Here is a 6,798-nt window from a genome sequence, read left to right on the forward strand (position 1 = left end):
GTGGGCTACAGTTCTGAATATAGACGTATGTAATACTGCAGCACAAACTGAGTCCATGTTATGCATCACACAGGCAGTCCTCATACAATCAAAACAGCATAAATAGACTTGCACACACAAAAAAGATGTTCTTAGTTCCGCAACCAAAATAAAGAACTTGTAAATAATTAGGGTTGGTAATGATCAAGACACTTTTTCTGACAGGAAACAAGACTTTTATTTCATTTTTCAAAACTTTTTCTCCTCTAAAAATAGATATTTAAACAAAGCATGGCTTCAAAACTGAACTTCTAAAAGATTCAGTCTGAAAGTGTCCGAATGGAACGGTCTCAGACTAAAAAAATTCTAATCAAAACTATTTGTCAAATCTGACCTCAAATCATGAAGAGATTCAGTTGTTTCTTTCCCATAGAAAATGTCAATCTGCACTAACAATAAATTTGCACCATCCCCAGCACGTGGGATTCAGAGAATGGTAATTATCCCAGTCAAAGACATAGTTAAAATGCACAAGGTTTGTAAGAACACTTTATCAGAAACATCAGGCTGTGATTCAGATTTCTCTGCAGACTATCACTAGGCATTCACTGTAAGGATTTCACTTTTATCAATGAACATTTACCACTGTAATGCAGAAATAACATTAATGCAGAAAAACAAAAGAATACACTTTTTTTTTTCCTATAGGAGTTTACTAAGGGTCTTCCCTAGTGCTCATGATGATAGAAAATCCATTTTCTCATAGATATATATTAAAGTGCTATCGGGACAGCTAGGAAGCAGAAAGAATAGATTCTCAAGATCAGCAGAGCTTTTATGATTATCAGTTTTAACTGATACAGCTGTGAAAAAGAATCCAGAGTTTTCCCAAACTGATCAGTTGTGTTGGAAGGAAAATATCTCTGTTAGAAAAGCCATCCAAAGTTTGATCTGGAGCAGCCAATGGAGTTCCAAAGATTAATCAACCCTTGAGTTAAAAAATAAATATAAATCATACTTTATTTCTTGTCTGCATTTGTTTGTCTTCAAGTTTGAATTACTGGGGTTTGTTAAAACTTTATCAGTTTATTGTAGAAATTTCTACTAGTTATCTGTTCTGTATCTGGTTATTCAATGACTAGCTCTTTTTATATCCCTATCACTTTTTTTAAATCGTATTTTCAAATATGAACTCTTTGATTCTTCCCTGAGCTCTTTCCATTTTGGTTTCATCCCCAACATCCTCCTGATACCAGAATGATCATTCTATTCCAGTAACGGTTGTGCCAAGGCCTCAGAATAGAAGCAGCAGAATATCTGTACATCTACTAAATAGCTTATGAAATCAAATATCATATTAGCCCTTTGGGGCCACAGCAGGTCACTAGAAGTTCATGCTCTGTTAATTGTCTGCAAAGTTTTGACCCCTTCTCAGAGGGGCTGTTCCCCAGAATTCTCCAAACGGCAAATACAGAGCGGTGACTGCAGTCCTCAGCAAAGCATGGTTCGGGAGAGCTTTCTAATCAGAGAAGTAAGGGAACTATTCCTAATACAGAAGTGGATACACTTCCAAAGAAGATTATGTGATATGGCTGTCTGCAATAGTAGCATCCTGATTAGTCACTCTCAGTCCCATCAATTTTTTACTGCTGCTTTCACTTTCCCTTTAAACTGAAATGTGTCCTAATAACCAGAAAAGCTTTTTCCTCAACTGTGGGATTTTGAACATACTAATAAAAATTCTTAAATGGTTCCCAAGTATCATTTCTATTTTTCTACTTAAAAATTGTTTCTCCGCTGACTGGTTTATAATGGCATCAATCTTTGCAGAAATGAGCTTTTTCAATGCAGTACAAGTTACCTACAGTTGCATGTAAACCAGCACTGATTTTTGGTTCTGTGAACATCTCCTCTTTAGTTGCCCAGATGAGATCTAATTTCCATGGTATTGGACACAACACTTCTTTGAGGTATGAAGCTCAGTAATTTTACTCTGTACATCTCAAGGACATTTTTAGGATGCATAGCATGAGACCTCAAGCATGTATCACTCAGGTGATACACCATAGCAATAAACTGGTTTTCCAAAACTTTATGGACACGTGCTTTAAGGGTGAAACAGCTGCTTCTTTACTGATTTGATGACATCAGGGTTTTCTGCTACTAAGCCATTGTACACATGATTGTATTTGAAATATTTGGGGAAGTGATCTGTCATGAACTGTTTCAGTGTAAGGCTGTGATGAATCAAGACCACTATATGCATTCTGAATGCAGAACAGCAGAAGTGAAACATCAGGAAACACAGCAGTCCAAAGTGAATAAATGAGAATTGGTATTTTGCAGCAGGGAGATATAGATCAGAACACTAGCTGAGGTCCACAGATCAACACAGCACAGATCTTAGTGCAGGCTGACGAAAAGAGTGGCAGATAGGGACTACTAGCTAGAGAAAAGCATGAACATCTCAACTCCCACAGCAGGTCATGGAAATACAAAAATGCACCTAATGAGCACTGCTGCGCTGCAGCTGGGAGAGGACACCTACATTTACTGCACATAGTTTGGCTGTTGGTTTGGCTCTCAAACTCTCCAATGCAAGGGGCTTGCAAAGGTTGCTGGCCGTCATGTGATGGTCCTATTGAAGTCATTAATCTCCTGCTTTTCTTTACCACTGCCAGGGCCGACTGGACTGTACCCTGCACAGTTGCGCTCTGCTGTCAGCCAGCACCTGCAATATGTCTGGCTGTCTTCCTCTTCCCCTTGCAGACGGCATTGGCCTTGGATACAAACTTCAGCGGTGTCCACAACTGGGCATCCATTAACTACTGACGGTGGGGTTTTAGATCCACATAATATCAGCTGGTATCTACGGGTGATTTTCCTGTAGGTAAGGGGGAGGGGAGAGGCTTTTCTCTTGTTAGCTAACCGTGCTGCAAGACATCATGATGACTCTTGGGACTTGAATTAAACTCAGAGCTTTACAAAATGCTTGGACAAGTAGTACTCCACATTTTGCCCTTTTTATGTCATTCTGCTCTTGATTTGGATACCGGCTTTGCCTCATGATAACTAGTCAAGATGTCTTTTGTATCCCTTCAGGATTACCCATGCCTTCGGCCCAAGGGCAGAGCCTGGAGAACAGCTCAACAATTCTGGTTCTGCGGTTTGTCACTGGCAACAAGTCCTTTGAAGTTTTATTTGCACGGTCATTTGTACTTGTTCTATTACTTGGAGAAAGCAAAAGTACTGCTCTACAGAAGAAAAGAAAGGGCAAATCGGCTCAGGAACAGTATCTGAGCATCTTCCATACAACAGGTTCATTCCTACAGGGAACAGTTTTGATTAATTGCTTAAAAACCATTTTGTGGATCAAGCTGATAGGGAGTGGCCACTTCATGTGTGAAGTGGTTAATTACAAGGGGAATAAATGCAACATTGACTTAAAGTAACAGTCATTAAGCCACACCACATATAGTACTAAGTGCCTGCAAAAAAAAGTTTTCTTCCTAGCTGAATGCAATTGTTTCTGTTCTCTCACAACATGAGCAGCATAAAGGCTAAAGCATATTCAGGGCCAAATTGGAATAGTCTTTTCCAGAGCAGTATTTCACGAGCTGTGGGACACTTACGGCTCCCAGTGAATCACTAACAGCTATCCGAAAGGTCACGATCTTAGAGGTTGTCCTTTTCTTGTCCTCAAGATTTGCTCAGCTACCTGTAACCAACTTCTGAAACACTAATTTTCTAACAGGAGCATCTTGTGTTTTTAGAATTGTATTTAAATATCAAAAAAAAAAAAAAATCATCTAGCACGCACAAAATGCAGAGACCAAAGCCAGATGTAAAATTCAGCAGAAGTCGCTACAGCAGTTATGCTGCTGGCTCAGAAGCCCAAAGGATTCCAGATACCATTTAATTTTAATGCAAAGCTGCTGTTAGTAGCCACAGTTTGAATGCCGGTATGGGGGCGGGGGAGAAGACATTGGAGAATTCCTATTTCTGGGCCTTAAACCAGTTTTCACTCTTACTAGCTATACCTCTAGATTGAAGTCTCTGTTAAAAGCCAAAGTACTCTCCAAAAGAAATATGGCTTTTTTACATCAAGTTCCTCAGCAGCACTAAAAAGATTCTTTTTTTTAAATTAATAACTTATGAAAATTCCATTGTTCCAAGACGCATCAAAACTCCCTTGCTGCTCCGACCAGAGGGTGCACAGAGGTCTTCAGGACATTTGATTTGCAACTACAACCTTGTTCAGATTGGTTTGGTAGCGTTACATTGCACACAGAGATCCTGTGGTCCGCACACAGGTGCAACCATTCCAACCATTTCTGGAAACTTCAGAGGAGACTGAATCATCATAAACACCCAAACCATCTTTTTACCCTTTAAGGAACCTGCAGTCTTTTACTACTACTTTTAATATAAACAAATTAACTCTTTTGCAAATAACCCTCTACTTTCTTGACCTTCTTTTACAGAGGAAGTTGTTAGCTCCACTTTCTTAGGTGGGTATTAATGCAGTTGAACATAAATATTGATCATCCTTTATTTGGATAAAGGATCCTTGGCTGAAGAAGGTACAAGGGTTACAGACTGAACAGTGACATTTCTAGAAATAGAACTAGATTAAATATTTCAACCACGTCATGGGTGGTATTAAGTACCACACCATGTGATCCTGAGCAACATTTTAGAGGAATGGCAGAGTCACAGCTAAAGTTCACACAGACACATAAACATAAATAGCATATCTGCACTTTTTAAACGTTTAGCTGTCTCACTAATTAATGGTAAGACAGTAGTGAGCAGAACTTTCCATGTGGTGGAGTAATGGACTACGAAGGATACTGGTCTTTTACATTTGCAAAGTAACTCCTCTAAGTTATCCTTAGCTTGATCCAAAGCTAAATCCAAAATTTCCACTGAAGCCAATAGCATGCCCTTCTACAGCAGTCATGGGCACCTTAGAAACATCTGCAATAAATGTCATAACTGCCTGATATACTATTTTCAGAGGCTGAGAAAACAGTTTACATTTTGCTGCATTACTCTACAAGGTCAGAGGATAAGATACAAAATAAAACATTACATTTCACAAAGCAATATTGGTATTTTTTTCCAGTTTCTCATAGCGCAGCCTGAGCAAGATGTGAACTTTTCCAACAATCTGGATTTAAGATAAAAATCTCCAGAATGCAGAAATAGTGTTAATGCAGACATCACACTAACTATGCCTTAATTGTAGCATTGAATATTTCAAGGAAAAATAAACTAAGATTCAGTTTCTTACTCCTCATAATTCCAGAGGCCAGTGCGTGGGTATAAAAAAATCTAATCCTCTTTTAAAAAAGATTTAAATCCCTCCTCCACTCCAACTCCTTACTATGAAAGGAGAAGATACGGAAAAGACTGTGATTCTTAACAGGTCAACAATCAACCTTCAGTAACAACGTGCTTTTTGATTTCTTCCAGCTGAAGATTACCTCTGACCTCACGAGATTTAGACCCCCCCCCTAATTTTCCTGCCGAAGCCAGTCAAAGGTGTTGGGAGCGCTTGCCCTTCTAAATCAGACGCTATTTTATAATATGAAAAACTCATCTCCACAGTGCGGAGACCTACAGCCTCTCTAACTCATAAGTAACTTCCCCAATTAGAGATGGTTTCTCTGTAACTGTTGTAACTGTGTAACTGTTGTTACACATCTGCAAAGGAACTTAGTTTTCCTTTATTTAAACTGCTACTTAAGGGTCAACATCTCAATCAGCTGCACAGTGGGCTGACACATTCCCCTGCACTTTTTTCACCAAGTAGTTATGCGAATCAATAAATCATAACCAAATTACACCACATCCTGTCGTGCTTTCGATTCGTTTTAATAAGCCTCCTATTTGAAATGCCACCGTTCGAGGTAAGATAAGCAATAGAGTTAGTTAAACTGACCTTGAAGCAGAAGGTAGACACGTCCTGCTGCCTGCAGCGAGCCTAGAGTGTAAAGGGAATAACAAGTTGGTGTGCTGACAGCAGTCCAGGTAATATGAGAGGGGGGGAAGGAGGTGGGGGAAGGAAAGCAATTGCTGCCATGGCCAATCCTCTCTCACTCGGTTACATCAATGACATTTGCTCACACAAAGGTGCCCTTGAGGACATAAGTAGGATGTGGCAGAAGGGGGCCATTTAACAGTTGGGTGATAGCAACATCATCTTTCAAATACCTCTCAAGGGGAAAGAGATTACATCAGCAAATGATTGGCCAGGTGCTTAACTGCAACGAGATGCCTCTGTACTGCTTCGCCCCAGGGGCCCTTTCGGTAGTAGCCAAAAGAGAAAGGTCATGAGCAGTTTCTGTGCCGGATTGCCATGCCTGCCTGAAAACCTCTTAGAGACAGAGTAGGAGAACCTCTTAGAGACAGAGTAGGAGAAATCCACCTGTGCTGACTCCACATGGAAGCAGGAGGCCTGGACCCAGCTGTCAGAAGAATGAGATGAGATAACAGCAGGCCCACCTTTCTCCTTCTTCCTTTTTAATTCACTACACAAATTTTTGACTTCACATAAGGTAGAGTCCAGAAACATGGCATGTAAAAGGTGCTGATAGAAACCAACTGCTGGGGTGGTTTCTGTGGCCTCATGTTTAGAATACTATAGCTACATCACAGTAAAGTACTAAAAAAATAATGTGTTGGGTGGGAGTGCAAAAAGAATACATAATTATGTTCACCTCGCTCTGCTCCCACTGAAGCTGAAGATTTATCAGGGCTCACAGAGCAACACAGAGGCAAATACTGAGCAGCTTTTAAAAACTGAAGACTTTA

The 6,798-nt window shown here is 39.9% G+C and overlaps 1 protein-coding gene across 3 annotated transcripts in view; it reads right to left on the reverse strand.

Annotated features, from left to right (window-relative positions):
* Nucleotides 1-6,008, reverse strand: part of LOC138064538 (creatine kinase S-type, mitochondrial) — a 28,753-nt gene extending 22,745 nt beyond the window's left edge. Inside the window, exon 1 of one of the 3 annotated variants that reach the window (XM_068927541.1) lies at nt 5,927-6,008. The gene's annotated coding sequence lies outside the window, so the exon portion shown is untranslated. The remainder of the gene's footprint in view (nt 1-5,926) is intronic. The other 2 variants (XM_068927542.1, XM_068927540.1) reach the window with 2 other exon arrangements.
* Between the last annotated feature and the right edge of the window lie 790 nt (nt 6,009-6,798).

Source organism: Struthio camelus, chromosome Z (genome assembly GCF_040807025.1).
Source record: "Struthio camelus isolate bStrCam1 chromosome Z, bStrCam1.hap1, whole genome shotgun sequence".
Taxonomy (NCBI): Eukaryota; Metazoa; Chordata; class Aves; order Struthioniformes; family Struthionidae; genus Struthio; species Struthio camelus.